Genomic DNA, 18105 nt, shown 5'->3' on the forward strand with positions numbered 1-18105 from the left:
TATTTAGGTTTCCAAGGTACATAAGACTAGTTATAGTGGGGAGTACCGCAGAGTAGTAACATGCACATGTTACTACTCTATGTTACAACCTCTATAGTGGGTATTAACATATGTGTGGTATCATGCAAGGTTATATTTATTAGGTTGTAGACCATCTCAGTCTATTTCTTCATTTATTGTCATGTCATATCATCAAAATGTTTTAGAATGTGTGATGTTACTACCTATTTTACTCCTACTATGAGTAGTCTTACTCTAGTTTAGAAAGTGCACAACCCCCTAGGAAGGATAATAAAAATCAACCGTCAGGAATTATCCGGGGAAATGCATGCCTTCGTTTCGATGAGTATACGGCCGACTGGGGAGAAGTGCGAGAAGTGCAAAAAACATAGTAGGTCATGAAGTATACAGACTTACTACAGTAATATAGACCCTTATTTTTAGAGAGTCCTGAGAGATGTACAAAAATAGTCTACCATTGGTTGTACAATAGCTGTCAGGTATACATGTTTTGTATGTATACTTATTTACCACCTTCAATATACCCCATCACACCCCTCATAGCTCTCTCCATCTTAAAAATATTCTACACGTTCCAAGTGCATCTATGAATTTGCTTTCTGCTTATAAGATTTTCTTAGACAACAATGCTTTCATTGAAATTCACTTTTTTTTTCTTGATTAAGGATCAGGCAACGCAACACGTCCTGTTTACGGGTCCATGTCAAGGTGGCTTGTACCCCCTTGTCCCTGCCTCCACGCCTTCATCAAAGCATGCTCTAGTCACTATCAAGCCCACCTCCTCCACCTGTCATCGTCGTCTTGGACATCCATCCTCTTTTATTGTTCAGCAAGTTCTTAGGAAGAATAATTTGTCATACTATCCAGACATAAATGCTCATGTATGTGATCCTTGCCAACGGGCCAAGAGTCATCAGCTACCCTATCCCATCTTCTTCAGTGTATCCACTGTTCCCTTGGAACAGATCTTTTCTGATGTATGGGGACCAGCTCCTCTTTCTGTCGGCAAGCATTCATACTATGTAAGCCTCATTGATGATTTTAGTATGTTTACTTGGATTTATTTACTTAAGAAACGATCTGAGGTGTACCAAGTCTTTCTTAATTTTCAGCAGTTTGTTGAACGTAAATTTGGTAGGAAAATCATTACTATGCAAACTGATTGGGGTGGTGAATATGAAAAACTCAACAGTTTCTTCCAAAAAGTGGGCATCACTCATCATGTCGCATGCCCGCTGCTCATCAACAAAATGGATCTGCTGAACGCAAACATCGGCATATTGTTGAAGTTGGTCTTTCCTTACTTGCCAATGCGTCTATGCCTTTAAAATTCTTGGATGATGCTTTTCTCACAGCCACATTCTTGATTAATCTCCTTCCTACAAAAGTTATTAACCTTGATACACCTACCCATAAGCTTCTTCAAGTTTCCCCTAATTATGATCTGCTTCGTGTTTTTGGTTGTGCCTGTTGGCCTAATCTTCGTCCCTACAACAAACACAAACTCTCGTTTCGCTCTAAACAATGTGTTTTTCTTGGGTATAGTCCTCTTCACAAAGGAGTCAAATGCCTTGATGTTACTACTGGGCGTGTCTACATTTCTCGTGATATTATGTTTGATGAAAACATTTTTCCGTTTGCCTCTCTTCATCCCAATGTTGATCGCCGTCTCAGTGAAGAAATTCTTCTTCTCCCAAATGAACCACCTTTGTCTTCCGCTTATCCAGATGATAGGGGTGTGCATGCTAATGATCATGTTTTGCAACTAGTTCCTGTTGTTAATCCTCTGCAGGTTCCAGCTGTAACTATGTCCACCGGAGATGCTGAAGAAACTAGCCGAAATTCAGGGCAAACTGGTGAAAACTGCATAGCAAATGATACTGTCAGTCAACAACAAATTGTATATGAAATCTGCAGCGATCCCGAGCGAGATTCTGCTACAGAATCTATCTTGGATCACGTGTGGTCTTCTCCCGAGGTGCAGGTTCCCGCCCATCAGAGTGCTTCCGCTGTTGCTGATGGACGTGCCGGTTTGGGTCCGTCGCTCCGTTTCGCGCCCGCCACGTCGCCTGCAAGGCCTCCCTCTGTTCCCTCCTCTGCCCGCCCATGTGAGGATGCCGATGCTACTGGCCCGGTTGGTGCAGGCACCATAGCAGCATGTCCACCTGCTGGAGAAGCTGCCACAGCTAACACTGCTGTGGGATCGAGTGCAGCTGGTCCTGGCGTTGTTGCAGATACCGACGCACAGATGCTCCAAAATGATGACATGCATGTTGCAATTCCTCGTCCTGCAGGCAGTGACACATACATGAGACAAAATGATGCCCAGGCAGAAGCAGTAGTTGGTCCGGGTCCTGTTTTTCGTACCGCTTCCAGTCCAGAGCCACCAGCTGTTGGAGATATGCCCAAGAGGCAATAATAAAGTGGTTATTATATATCTTATGTTTATGATAAATGTTTATATACCATGCTATAATTGTATTAACCGAAACATTGATACATGTGTGATATGTAAACAACAAAGAGTCCCTAGTATGCCTCTTAACTAGCTTGTTGATTAATGGATGATTAGTTTCATAATCATGAACATTGGATGTTATTAATAACAAGGTTATATCATTGTATGAATGATGTAATGGATACACCCAATTAAGCGTAGCATAAGATCTCGTCATTAAGTTATTTGCTATAAGCTTTCGATACATAGTTACCTAGTCCTTATGACCATGAGATCATATAAATCACTTATACCGAAAAGGTACTTTGATTACATCAAACACCACTGCGTAAATGGGTGGCTATAAAGGTGGGATTAAGTATCCGGAAAGTATGAGTTGAGGCATATGGATCAACGAGTGGGATTTGTCCATCCCGATGACGGATAGATATACTCTGGGCCCTCTCGGTGGAATGTCGTCTAATGTCTTGCAAGCATATGAATAAGTTCATAAGAGACCACATACCACGGTACGAGTAAAGAGTACTTGTCAGGAGACGAGGTTGAACAAGGTATAGAGTGATACCGAAGATCAAACCACGGACAAGTAAAATATCGCGAGACAAAGGGAATTGGTATTGTATGTGAATGGTTCATTCGATCACTAAAGTCATCGTTGAATATGTGGGAGCCATTATGGATCTCCAGATCCCGCTATTGGTTATTGGTCGGAGTGAGTACTCAACCATGTCCGCATAGTTCACGAACCGTAGGGTGACACACTTAAAGTTGGATGTTGAAATGGTAGTATTTGAATATGGAATGGAGTTCGAATATTTGTTCGGAGTCCCGGATGAGATCCCGGACATCACGAGGAGTTCCGGAATGGTCCGGAGAATAAGATTCATATATAGGATGTCATTTTATGTGAATAAAAATGTCGCGGAAGGTTCTATGGAAGGTTCTAGAAGGTTCTAGAAAAGTCCGGAAGAAACCACCAAGGAAGGTGGAGTCCACATGGAACTCCACCTCCATGGCCGGCCAACCCTAGTGGGGGAGGAGTCCCAAGTGGACTCCCCCTTAGGGGGCCGGCCACCCCCACATGGGAGGTGGAACTCCCACCTTGGTGGGAGTCCTAGCTTGGCTAGGTTTCCCCCTCCTATGGAAGGTTTTTGGTTCGGGTCTTATTCGAAGACTTGGACACCACCTCTTGGGGTTCCACCTATATAATGAGGGGCCAAGGGGAGGGGGCCGGCCACCCCAAGACCACAGCCTGGCCGCCCCCTTGAGTGGCCGGCCACCCCCTCCCAAACCCTAGCCGCCCCCTCTCCTCCATAGCTCCCGCGTGCTTTAGCGAAGCTCCGCCGGAGTTCTCCACCGCCACCGACACCACGCCGTCGTGCTGTCGGATTCAAGAGGAGCTACTACTTCCGCTGCCCGCCGGAACGGGAGGTGGACGTCGTCTTCATCAACAACCGAACGTGTGACCGAGTACGGAGGTGCTGCCCGTTCGTGGCGCCGGAACCGATCGTGATCAAGATCTTCTACGCGCTTTTGCAAGCGGCAAGTGAACGTCTACCGCAGCAACAAGAGCCTCATCTTGTAGGCTTTGGAATCTCTTCAAGGGTGAGACTCGATACCCCCTCGTTGCTACCGTCTTCTAGATTGCATCTTGGCTTGGATTGCGTGTTTGCGGTAGGAAATTTTTTGTTTTCTATGCTACGTTATCCTACAGTGGTATCAGAGCCGTGTCTATGCATAGATGGTTGCACGAGTAGAACACAATGGTTTTGTGGGCGTTGATGCTCTTGTTATCTTTAGTTGAGTACTTTGCATCTTTATGGCATAGTGGGATGAAGCGGCTCGGACTAACTTTACATGACCGCGTTCATGAGACTTGTTCCTCGTTCGACATGCAACTTGTATTGCATAAGAGGCTTTGTGGGTGTCTCGTCTCTCCTACTATAGTAAAGATTCAATTTACTCTTCTATTGACAACATTAGTATCAACGTTGTGGTTCATGTTCGTAGGTAGATTAGATCTATATCGAAAACCCTAAACCACGTAAAATATGCAAACCAAATTAGAGAGCGTCTAACTTGTTTTTGCAGGGTTTGGTGATGTGATATGGCCATAATGTGATGATGAATATGTATGAGATGATCATTATTGTATTGTGGCAACCGGCAGGAGCCTTATGGTTGTCTTTAAATTTCATGTTGAGTAGTATTTCAAGGTAGTTGTAATAGTTGCTACATGGAGGACAATCATGAAGACGGCGCCATTGACCTTGACGCTACGCCGATGATGATGGAGATCATGCCCGAAGATGATGGAGATCATGTCCGTGCTTTGGAGATGAAGATCAAAGGCGCAAAGACAAAAGGGCCATATCATATCACATATGAACCGCATGTGATGTTAATCCTTTTATGCATCTTATTTTGCTTAGATCGCGACGGTAGCATTATAAGATGATCCCTCACTAAAATCTCAAGATAATAAAGTGTTCATCCTTAGTAGCACCGTTATCAAGTCTTGTCGTTTCGAAGCATCTCGTGATGATCGGGTGTGATAGATTCAATAAGTACATACAACGGGTGCAAGACAGTTTTGCACATGCGGATACTAAGGTGGCCTTGACGAGCCTAGCATGTACGGACATGGTCTCGGAACACATGATACCGAAAGGTAGAGCATGAATCATATGATTGATATGATGAACACTTTGAGTGTTCGCCATTGAAATCACACCTTTTCTCGTGATGATCGGGTTTAGGTGCGGTGGATTTGGTTCGTGTGATCACTAAGACAATGCGAGGGATATTGTTTTGAGTGGGAGTTCACCTAGATTTTTAATTATGTTGAATTAAAATTTGAACTCAATTTGTCATAAACTTAGTCTAAACTATTGCAAATATATGTTGTTGAGATGGCGTCCCCAATCAATTTTAACCAGTTCCTAGAGAAAGAAAAACTTAAGAGCAACGGTAGCAACTTCACCGACTGGTTCCGTCATGTGAGGATCTTCCTCTCTGGCGGAAATCTGCAATATGTGCTTGATGCACCGCTAGGTGACCCTCCTGCGTAAACTGAAACCGATGAAGTAAAAGCTGTTTACGAGACTCGGAAAACTCGGTACTCTCAAGTTCAGTGTGCTATCCTGTACAGTCTGGAATCCGATCTTCAAAAACGTTTTGAGCACCACGATCCTCATGAGTTGAAAGCTATTTTTGAGACTCATGCGGCCGTGGAATGCTATGAAGCATCGAAACATTTCTTCAGCTGTATGATGGAAGAAGGCAGCTCCATTAGTGAGCACATGCTCGCCATGACCGGGCATGCGAAGAAACTCGGTGACTTGGGAATAGTGATTCCTAACAGATCGGGGATTAATCGTGTCCTTCAATCACCGCCACCAAGTTACAAGAACTTTGTGATGAACTACAACATGCGTAACATGAACAAGGAGTTACCTGAACTTTTTGGCATGCTAAAAGCTGCTGAGATTGAGATCAAGAAAGAGCACCAAGTGTTGATGGTCAACAAGACCACCGGTTTCAAGAAACAGGGCAAGTCTAAGGGAAAATTCAAGAAGGGTGGCAAGAAAGCTGCCACGCCTCCTATGAAACCTAAGAACGGCCCTAAGCCTGATGCTGAGTGCTATTATTGCAAGGAGAAGGGACACTGGAAGCGTAATTGCTCCAAGTATTTGGCAGATCTGAAGAGCGGCCTTGTCAAGAAGAAGAAAGAAGGTATATCGGATATACATGTTATAGATGTTCATTTCACTGGTTCTCGTTCTAGTACCTGGGTATTTGATACTGGTTCGGTTGCTCATATTTGTAACTCGAAACAGGAACTAAAGAATAAACGACAACTGCTGAAAGATGAAGTGACGATGCGCGTTGGAAACGGATCCAAGGTCAATGTGATCGCAATCGGCACACTTCCTCTACATCTACCTTCGGGATTAGTTTTAAGCCTAAATAATTGTTATTATGTACCTGCGTTGAGCATGAACATTATATCCGGATCTTGTTTAATGCAAGACGGTTATTCATTCAAATCTGAGAATAATGGTTGTTCTATTTTTATGAATAATATCTTTTATGGTCGAGCACCAGAAAAGAATGGCTTATTTCTATTAGATCTCGATAGTAGTGATACGCATATACATAACATTGATGCTAAGCGAATTAAATTGAATGATAATTCTACTTATATGTGGCACTGTCGTTGATACGTCTCCGACGTATCGATAATTTCTTATGTTCCATGCCACATTATTGATGTTATCTACATGTTTTATGCACACTTTATGTCATATTCGTGCATTTTCTGGAACTAACCTATTAACAAGATGCCGAAGTGCCGATTCTGTTTTCTCGCTGTTTTTGGTTTCAGAAATCCTAGTAAGGAAATATTCTCGGAATTGGACGAAATCAAAGCCCAGGGGCCTATTTTTCCACGAAGCTTCCGGAAGTCCGAAGACGAGACGAAGAGGGGCCACGGGGTGGCCAAACCCTAGGGCGGCGCGGCCCCACCCCCGGCCGCGCCGGCCTATGGTGTGGGCCCCCGTGCCGCCTCTTGACTTGCCCTTCCGCCTACTTAAAGCCTCCGTGACGAAACCCCCGCACCGAGAACCACGATACGGAAAACCTTACTGAGACGCCGTCGCCGCCGATCCCATCTCGGGGGATCCAGGAGATCGCCTCCGGCACCCTGCCGGAGAGGGGAATCATCTCCCGGAGGACTCTACGCCGCCATGGTCGCCTCCGGTGTGATGTGTGAGTAGTCTACCCCTGGACTATGGGTCCATAGCAGTAGCTAGATGGTTGTCTTCTCCCCATTGTGCTATCATTGTCGGATCTTGTGAGCTGCCTAACATGATCAAGATCATCTATCTGTAATTCTATATGTTGCGTTTGTTGGGATCCGATGAATAGAGAATACTTGTTATGTTGATTATCAAACTTATGCTTATGTGTTGTTTATGATCTTGCATGCTCTCCGTTACTAGTAGATGCTCTGGCCAAGTAGATGCTTTTAACTCCAAGAGGGAGTACTTATGCTCGATAGTGGGTTCATGCCCGCATTGACACCGGGACGAGTGACGTAAAGTTCTAAGGTTGTGTTGTGCTCGTTGCCACTAGGGATAAAACATTGATGCTATGTCTAAGGATGTAGTTGTTGATTACATTACACACCATACTTAATGCAATTGTCTCGTTGCTTTGCAACTTAATACCGGAGGGGGTTCGGATGATAACCTCGAAGGTGGACTTTTTAGGCATAGATGCAGCTTGGATGGCGGTCTATGTACTTTGTCGTAATGCCCAATTAAATCTCACTATACTCATCATGATATGTATGTGCATGGTCATGCTCTCTTTATTTGTCAATTGCCCAACTGTAATTTGTTCACCCAACATGCTCGTTCGTCTTATGGGAGAGACACCTCTAGTGAACTGTGGACCCCGGTCCAATTCTCTTTACTGAAATACAATCTACTGCAATACTGTTTTACTGTTTTCTGCAAACAATCATCTTCCACACAATACGGTTAATCCTTTGTTACAGCAAGCCGGTGAGATTGACAACCTCACTGTTTCGTTGGGGCAAAGTACTTTGGTTGTGTTGTGCAGGTTCCACGTTGGCGCCGGAATCCCCGGTGTTGCGCCGCACTACATCTCGCCGCCATCAACCTTCAACGTGCTTCTTGGCTCCTCCTGGTTCGATAAACCTTGGTTTCTTTCCGAGGGAAAACTTGCTGCTGTGCGCATCATACCTTCCTCTTGGGGTTGCCCAACGAACGTGTGAAATACACGCCATCAAGCTCTTTTTCCGGCGCCGTTGCCGGGGAGATCAAGACACGCTGCAAGGGGAGTCTCCACTTCTCAATCTCTTTACTTTGTTTTTGTCTTGCTTAGTTTTATTTACTACTTTGTTTGCTGCACTAAATCAAAATACAAAAAAAATTAGTTGCTAGTTTTACTTTGTTTGCTATCTTGTTTGCTATATCAAAAACACAAAAAAATTAGTTACTTGCATTTACTTTACTTTACTTATTTCATCATGTTTCCTTTTAATTTTACCACCAAAGACATACCGGTAGGACGTGGGTCTATAGTTGGGAGAAATAATATAGAAGAATTCTTCAACCATGTTAGTACTATTGACGATTTTGAGGATAGACACTTGGTAGACCTTGCGCCTACTTATGAAATTGCTGCCGCGGATTTAGTTCGCCTGTTGGAAACTAAATTTGTTAATCTTAATCCTATAATCCAACACAAGTTTCTCACACTTGGTGATATGAAAGAAGGGGAAAAGAAAGATTTTGTATTAGAAACCCTTCTTAGAGAATTTGGTGGTCTAGCAAGAGAAGCTAGAAAGGTGTTTGCTAAATTTAATATGCTTGGTTCTCCTACTAATTTTGTTAGTCTCCTTGAAAAGATGGATATGGATAGAATAAGATACACTAATAATATTGATGATGGAGGGGAGATCAAAGCACCAATACCATGTAAGCTCCTAGCTATGAATGATGCACTAGAAAATAATTATGCTTGGCTTGTTCCTGAAAATTTGTTTGATGAGAGTAGCACGCCTAAGACTAATGAAAAGGGAGATGCTAGAACTTATGTATCTAATATACTATGCCTGGTTGAGAAAAGCCCACACCCCGCTGTAGAAGTACCACCCTTTGATAATACTTGATACACACTTTCGCGCCTAGCTGAAAGGCGTTAAAGAAAAGCGCTTATGGGAGACAACCCATGTTTTTACCTACAGTACTTTGTTTTTATTTTGTGTCTTGGAAGTTGTTTACTACTGTAGCAACCTCTCCTTATCTTAGTTTTATGTTTTGTTGTGCCAAGTTAAGCCGTTGATAGAAAAGTAAGTACTAGATTTGGATTACTGCGCAGTTCCAGATTTCTTTGCTGTCACGAATCTGGGTCCACCTCCCTGTAGGTAGCTCAGAAAATTATGCCAATTTACGTGCATGATCCTCAGATATGTACGCAACTTTCATTAAATTTGAGCATTTTCATTTGAGCAAGTCTGGTGCCATTTTAAAATTCGTCAATACGAACTGTTCTGTTTTGACAGATTCTGCCTTTTAGTTCGCATTGCCTCTTTCGCTATGTTGGATGAATTTCTTTGATCCACTAATGTCCAGTAGCATTATGCAATGTCCAGAAGTGTTAAGAATGATTGTGTCACCTCTGAATATGTCAATTTATATTGTGCACTAACCCTCTAATGAGTTGTTTCGAGTTTGGTGTGGAGGAAGTTTTCAAGGATCAAGAGAGGAGTATGATGCAACATGATCAAGGAGAGTGAAAGCTCTAAGCTTGGGGATGCACCCGGTGGTTCACCCCTGCATATATCAAGAAGACTCAAGCGTCTAAGCTTGGGGATGCCCAAGGCATCCCCTTCTTCATCGACAACATTATCAGGTTCCTCCCCTGAAACTATATTTTTATTCCATCACATCTTATGTGCTTTTTCTTGGAGCGTCGGTTTGTTTTTGTTTTTTGTTTTGTTTGAATAAAATGGATCCTAGCATTCACTTTATGGGAGAGATACACGCTCCGCTGTAGCATATGGACAAGTATGTCCTTGGTTTCTACTCATAGTATTCATGACGAAGTTTCTCCTTCGTTAAATTGTTATATGGTTGGAATTGGAAAATGATACATGTAGTAATTGCTATAAATGTCTTGGGTAATGTGATACTTGGCAATTGTTGTGCTCATGTTTAATCTCTTGCATCATATGCTTTGCACCCATTAATGAAGAAATACATAGAGCATGCTAAAATTTGGTTTGCATATTTGGTTTCTCTAAGGTCTAGATAATTTCTAGTATTGAGTTTGAACAACAAGGAAGACGGTGTAGAGTCTTATAATGTTTTCAATATGTCTTTTATGTGAGTTTTGCTGCACCGGTTCATCCTTGTGTTTGTTTCAAATAAGCCTTGCTAGCCTAAACCTTGTATCGAGAGGGAATACTTCTCATGCATCCAAAATACTTGAGCCAACCACTATGCCATTTGTGTCCACCATATCTACCTATACCATGGTATTTTCCCGCCATTCCAAAGTAAATTGCTTGAGTGCTACCTTTAAAATTCCATCATTCACCTTTGCAATATATAGCTCATGGGACAAATAGCTTAAAAACTATTGTGGTATTGAATATGTAATTATGCACTTTATCTCTTTAAGTTGCTTGTTGTGCGATAACCATGTTTACTGGGGAACGCCATCAACTATTGTTGAATTTCATGTGAGTTGCTATGCATGTTCGTCTTGTCTGAAGTAAGGGCGATCTACACTGAGTTGAATGGTTTGAGCATGCATATTGTGAGAGAAGAACATTGGGCCGCTAACTAAAGCCATGATTCATGGTGGAAGTTTCAGTTTTGGACAAATATCCTCAAGTCTCTAATGAGAAAAGAATTAATTGTTGTTGAATGCTAAAGCATTAAAAGAGGAGTCCATTATCTGTTGTCTATGTTGTCCCGGTATGGATGTCTAAGTTGAGAATAATCAAAAGCGAGAAATCCAAATGCGAGCTTTCTCCTTAGACCTTTGTACAGGCGGCATAGAGGTACCCCTTTGTGAAACTTGGTTAAAGCATATGTATTGCGGTGATAATCCGGGTAGTCCAAGCTAATTAGGACAAGGTGCGGGCACTATTGGTACACTATGCATGAGGCTTGCAACTTATAAGATATAATTTACATGATGCATATGCTTTATTACTACCGTTGACAAAATTGTTTCATGTTTTCAAAATCAAAGCTCTAGCACAAATATAGCAATCGATGCTTTTCCTCTATGAGGACCATTCTTTTACTTTCAATGTTGAGTCAGTTCACCTATTTCTCTCCACCTCAAGAAGCAAACACTTGTGTGAACTGTGCATTGATTCCTACATACTTGCTTATTGCACTTATTATATTACTCTATGTTGACAATATCCATGAGATATACATGTTACAAGTTGAAAGCAACCGCTGAAACTTAATCTTCTTTTGTGTTGCTTCAATACCTTTACTTTGAATTATTGCTTTATGAGTTAACTCTTATGCAAGACTTATTGATGCTTGTCTTGAAGTGCTATTCATGAAAAGTCTTTGCTTTATGATTCACTTGTTTACTCATGTCATACACATTGTTTTGATCGCTGCATTCACTACATATGCTTTACAAATAGTATGATCAAGATTATGATGGCATGTCACTCCGGAAATTATCCGTGTTATCGTTTTACCTGCTCGGGACGAGCAGAACTAAGCTTGGGGATGCTGATACGTCTCCGACGTATCGATAATTTCTTATGTTCCATGCCACATTATTGATGTTATCTACATGTTTTATGCACACTTTATGTCATATTCGTGCATTTTACGGAACTAACCTATTAACAAGATGCCGAAGTGCCGATTCTGTTGTTTTCTGCTGTTTTTGGTTTCAGAAATCCTAGTAAGGAAATATTCTCGGAATTGGACGAAATCAAAGCCCGGGGGCCTATTTTTCCACGAAGCTTCCGGAAGTCCGAAGACGAGACGAAGAGGGGCCACGGGGTGGCCAAACCCTAGGCGGCGCGGCCCCACCCCTGGCCGCGCCGGCCTATGGTGTGGGCCCCCCGTGCCGCCTCTTGACTTGCCCTTCCGCCTACTTAAAGCCTCCGTGACGAAACCCCCAGTACCGAGAACCACGATACGGAAAACCTTACTGAGACGCCGTCGCCGCCGATCCCATCTCGGGGGATCCAGGAGATCGCCTCCGGCACCCTGCCGGAGAGGGGAATCATCTCCCGGAGGACTCTACGCCGCCATGGTCGCCTCCGGTGTGATGTGTGAGTAGTCTACCCCTGGACTATGGGTCCATAGCAGTAGCTAGATGGTTGTCTTCTCCCCATTGTGCTATCATTGTCGGATCTTGTGAGCTGCCTAACATGATCAAGATCATCTATCCGTAATTCTATATGTTGCGTTTGTTGGGATCCGATGAATAGAGAATACTTGTTATGTTGATTATCAAAGTTATGCTTATGTGTTGTTTATGATCTTGCATGCTCTCCGTTACTAGTAGATGCTCCGGCCAAGTAGATGCTTTTAACTCCAAGAGGGAGTACTTATGCTCGATAGTGGGTTCATGCTCGCATTGACACCGGGACGAGTGACGAAAGTTCTAAGGTTGTGTTGTGCTTGTTGCCACTAGGGATAAAACATTGATGCTATGTCTAAGGATGTAGTTGTTGATTACATTACGCACCATACTTAATGCAATTGTCCGTTGCTTTGCAACTTAATACTCGGAGGGGTTCGGATGATAACTTCGAAGGTGGACTTTTTAGGCATAGATGCGGTTGGATGGCGGTCTATGTACTTTGTCGTAATGCCCAATTAAATCTCACTATACTCATCATGATATGTATGTGCATGGTCATGCTCTCTTTATTTGTCAATTGCCCAACCGTAATTTGTTCACCCAACATGTTGTTCGTCTTATGGGAGAGACACCTCTAGTGAACTGTGGACCCCGGTCCAATTCTCTTTACTTGAAATACAATCTACTTGCAATACTTGTTTTACTATTTTCTGCAAACAATCATCTTCCACACAATATGGTTAATCCTTTGTTACGGCAAGCCGGTGAGATTGACAACCTCATCTGTTTCGTTGGGGCAAAGTACTTTGGTTGTGTTGTGCGGGTTCCACGTTGGCGCCGGAATCCCCGGTGTTGCGCCGCACTACATCTCGCCGCCATCAACCTTCAACGTGCTTCTTGGCTCCTCCTGGTTCGATAAACCTTGGTTTCTTTCTGAGGGAAAACTTGCTGCTGTGCGCATCATACCTTCCTCTTGGGGTTGCCCAACGAACGTGTGAAATACACGCCATCAGTCGTCTTGGTCATATTGGAGTGAAACGCATGAAGAAACTCCATACTGATGGATTACTTGAATCACTTGACTTTGAGTCACTTGATAGATGCGAAGCATGTCTAATGGGAAAAATGACTAAGACTCCATTTTCCGGTATGATGGAGCGAGCTACTGACTTATTGGAAATCATACATACCGATGTGTGCGGACCAATGAGTGTAGCATCGCGCGGTGGTTATCGTTATGTTCTAACCTTCACGGATGATCCGAGTAGATATGGGTATATCTATTTCATGAAACATAAATCCGAAACTTTTGAGAAGTTTAAGGAATTCCAAAGTGAAGTAGAAAATCAACGTAACAAGAAGATCAAATTTCTACGATCCGATCGTGGAGGTGAATATCCGAGTTATGAGTTTGGCATGCATTTAAAGAAATGCGGAATACTTTCACAATTGACACCGCCGGGAACACCACAACGAAACGGTGTGTCCGAACGTCGTAATCGAACTCTCTTAGATATGGTTCGTTCTATGATGTCTCTTACTGATTTGCCGTTATCATTTTGGAGTTATGCATTAGAGACAGCCGCATTCACTTTAAATAGAGCACCATCAAAATCCGTAGAAACGACACCGTATGAATTATGGTTTAATAAGAAACCTAAGCTGTCGTTCCTTAAAGTTTGGGGTTGCGAAGCCTATGTAAAAAAGTTACAACCGGACAAGCTAGAACCCAAAGCGGAGAAATGCGTCTTCATAGGATACCCTAAGGAAACTATAGGGTACACTTTCTATCACAGATCCGAAGGCAAAATCTTTGTTTCTAAGAACGGAACCTTTCTTGAGAAAGAATTTCTCACTAAAGAAGTGACTGGAAGAAAAGTAGAACTCGATGAGATTGATGAATCTATACTCGTTGATCAGAGTAGCGCAGTACCGGAAGTTGTACCCGTACCGCCTACACCGGCAACAGAGGAAGCTAATGATAATGATCATGAAACTTCGAACGAGGAAACTACTGAATCTCGCAGATCGACAAGGGAACGTGCCACTCCTTATTGGTATGATCCTTGTCTAAATGTCATGATTGTGGATAACAATGATGAGGACCCTGCGACGTATGAAGAAGCGATGATGAGCCGAGATTCCAACAAATGGCAAGAAGCCATGAAATCCGAAATGGGATCCATGTATGATAACAAAGTATGGACTTTGGTAGACTTACCTGATAGCCGAAAGGCTGTCGAGAATAAATGGATCTTCAAGAGAAAAACAGATGCCGATGGTAATATTACTCGTCTATAAAGCTCGACTTGTCGCAAAGGGTTTCCGACAAATTCAAGGAGTTGACTACGATGAGACTTTCTCACCCGTAGCGAAGCTAAAATCTGTGAGGATTTTGTTAGCAATAGCTGCATTTTTCGATTATGAGATTTGGCGGATGGATGTCAAAACGGCGTTCCTTAATGGAGACATTGAGGAAGAGTTGTATATGGTACAACCCAAAGGTTTTGTCGATCCTAAAAATGCCGACAAAGTATGCAAACTTCAGCGTTCAATCTATGGATCGAAGCAAGCATCAAGAAGTTGGAACCGACGCTTTGATAAGGTGATCAAAGACTTCGGGTTTATACGAGTGTCATGGAGAGGCCTGTATTTACAAGAAAGTGAGTGGGAGCTCCGTAGCATTCCCGATATTATATGTAGATGACATATTATTGATTGGGAATGATATAGAACTATTAAGCAAGTGTAAAAGGTTATTTGAATAATAGTTTTTCAATGAAAGACCTTGGTGAAGCATCGTATATATTAGGCATCAAGATTTATAGAGATAGATCAAGACGCCTAATAGGGCTATCGCGAGTACATACCTGGACAAGATTCTAAAGAAGTTTAGAATGGACGAAAGTAAGAAAGGGTTTTTACCTATGTTACCGGGCAAGGTCTTGAGTAAGACTCAAGGACCGGCTACGGCAGAAGAAAGAGAAAGGATGAATCGGATCCCCTATGCTTCGGCGAGTAGGCTCTATTATGTATGCCATGCTATGTACAAGACCGGATATAGCGCATGCTCGTTAGTTTGACTAGCAGATATCAAAGTGATCCAGGAATGGAGCACTCGGACAGCGGTCAAGAATATCCCGAAGTACTTAAAAAGAACTAAGGATATGTTTCTTTGTTATGGAGGTGACCAAGAGCTCGTTGTAACAAGTTACACCGATGCAAGTTGGAACACCGATCCCGATGACTCTAAGTCACGGTCCGGGTACGTGTTTATATTGAGTGGTGCTGCGATGAAGCCGGGCAAGCTCGAAGCAGTGCACGGTGGCGAAGTCTTCAACAGAATCGGAGTACATAGCGGCTTCAGAGGCTTCATCAGAAGCGGTATGGCTGAAGAGGTTCATTGTAGAGCTCAGTGTGGTTCCGAGTGCATTGGACCCACTAGTCATATACTGTGACAACATGGGTGCCATCGCCAATGCACAAGAACCAAGGTCACACAAGAGGCTGAAGCATATCAAGCTGCGTTACCACTCGATTCGCGAGTACATCGAAGATGGAGAAGTAAAGATTTGCAAAGTACACACCGATCCGAATGTAGCGGATCCGTTGACTAAAGCTCTCCCTAGGGCAAAGCATGACCAACACCGGAATGCCATGGGTGTTAGGTTCCTTACAATGTAATCTAGATTATTGACTCTAGTGCAAGTGGGAGACTCGTTGGAGATATGCCCAAGAGGCAATAATAAAGTGGTTATTATATATCTTATGTTTATGATAAATGTTTATATACCATGCTATAATTGTATTAACCGAAACATTGATACATGTGTGATATGTAAACAACAAAGAGTCCCTAGTATGCCTCTTAACTAGCTTGTTGATTAATGGATGATTAGTTTCATAATCATGAACATTGGATGTTATTAATAACAAGGTTATATCATTGTATGAATGATGTAATGGATACACCCAATTAAGCGTAGCATAAGATCTCGTCATTAAGTCATTTGCTATAAGCTTTCGATACATAGTTACCTAGTCCTTATGACCATGAGATCATATAAATCACTTATACCGGAAAGGTACTTTGATTAGATCAAACACCACTCGCGTAAATGGGTGGCTATAAAGGTGGGATTAAGTATCCGGAAAGTATGAGTTGAGGCATATGGATCAACAGTGGGATTTGTCCATCCCGATGACGGATAGATATACTCTGGGCCCTCTCGGTGGAATGTCGTCTAATGTCTTGCAAGCATATGAATAAGTTCATAAGAGACCACATACCACGGTACGAGTAAAGAGTACTTGTCGGAGACGAGGTTGAACAAGGTATAGAGTGATACCGAAGATCAAACCTCGGACAAGTAAAATATCGCGAGACAAAGGGAATTGGTATTGTATGTGAATGGTTCATTCGATCACTAAAGTCATCGTTGAATATGTGGGAGCCATTATGGATCTCCGGATCCCGCTATTGGTTATTGGTCGGAGTGAGTACTCAACCATGTCCGCATAGTTCACGAACCGTAGGGTGACACACTTAAAGTTGGATGTTGAAATGGTAGTATTTGAATATGGAATGGAGTTCGAATATTTGTTCGGAGTCCCGGATGAGATCCCGGACATCACGAGGAGTTCTGGAATGGTCCGGAGAATAAGATTCATATATAGGATGTCATTTTATGTGAATAAAAATGTCGCGGAAGGTTCTATGGAAGGTTCTAGAAGGTTCTAGAAAAGTCCGGAAGAAACCACGAAGGAAGGTGGAGTCCACATGGGACTCCACCTCCATGGCCGGCCAACCCTAGTGGGGGAGGAGTCCCAAGTGGACTCCCCTTAGGGGGCCGGCCACCCCCACATGGGAGGTGGAACTCCCACCTTGGTGGGAGTCCTAGCTTGGCTAGGTTTCCCCCTCCTATGGAAGGTTTTTGGTTCGGGTCTTATTCGAAGACTTGGACACCACCTCTTGGGGTTCCACCTATATAATGAGGGGCCAAGGGGAGGGGGCCGGCCACCCCAAGATCACAGCCCGGCCGCCCCCTTGAGTGGCCGGCCACCCCCTCCCAAACCCTAGCCGCCCCTCTCCTCCATAGCTCCCGCGTGCTTTAGCGAAGCTCCGCCGGAGTTCTCCACCGCCACCGACACCACGCCGTCGTGCCTGTCGGATTCAAGAGGAGCTACTACTTCCGCTGCCCGCCGGAACGGGAGGTGGACGTCGTCTTCATCAACAACCGAACGTGTGACCGAGTACGGAGGTGCTGCCCGTTCGTGGCGCCGGAACCGATCGTGATCAAGATCTTCTACGCGCTTTTGCAAGCGGCAAGTGAACGTCTACCGCAGCAACAAGAGCCTCATCTTGTAGGCTTTGGAATCTCTTCAAGGGTGAGACTCGATACCCCCTCGTTGCTACCGTCTTCTAGATTGCATCTTGGCTTGGATTGCGTGTTTGCGGTAGGAAATTTTTTTTTTCTATGCTACGTTATCCTACACCAGCACCACGTACTCGCTTGCAAAAGTCATTAAACAATCCATAATATATACTGATGGAACTGTTTGATATGCTCTATTAACTTCTACAGGTGAACCCACTAATCTTCGCGAGGCCCTCACTGATGCAAATTGGAAGCTTGCTATGCAAGATGAATATGATGCTCTTCTTGCCAACAAAACCTGGCACCTTGTGCCCCCACGTCTACATAGCAATGTCATTGACTGTAAGTGGGTCTATT

This window comes from Lolium rigidum, chromosome 3 (assembly GCF_022539505.1).
Source record: "Lolium rigidum isolate FL_2022 chromosome 3, APGP_CSIRO_Lrig_0.1, whole genome shotgun sequence".
Classification (NCBI taxonomy): domain Eukaryota; kingdom Viridiplantae; phylum Streptophyta; class Magnoliopsida; order Poales; family Poaceae; genus Lolium; species Lolium rigidum.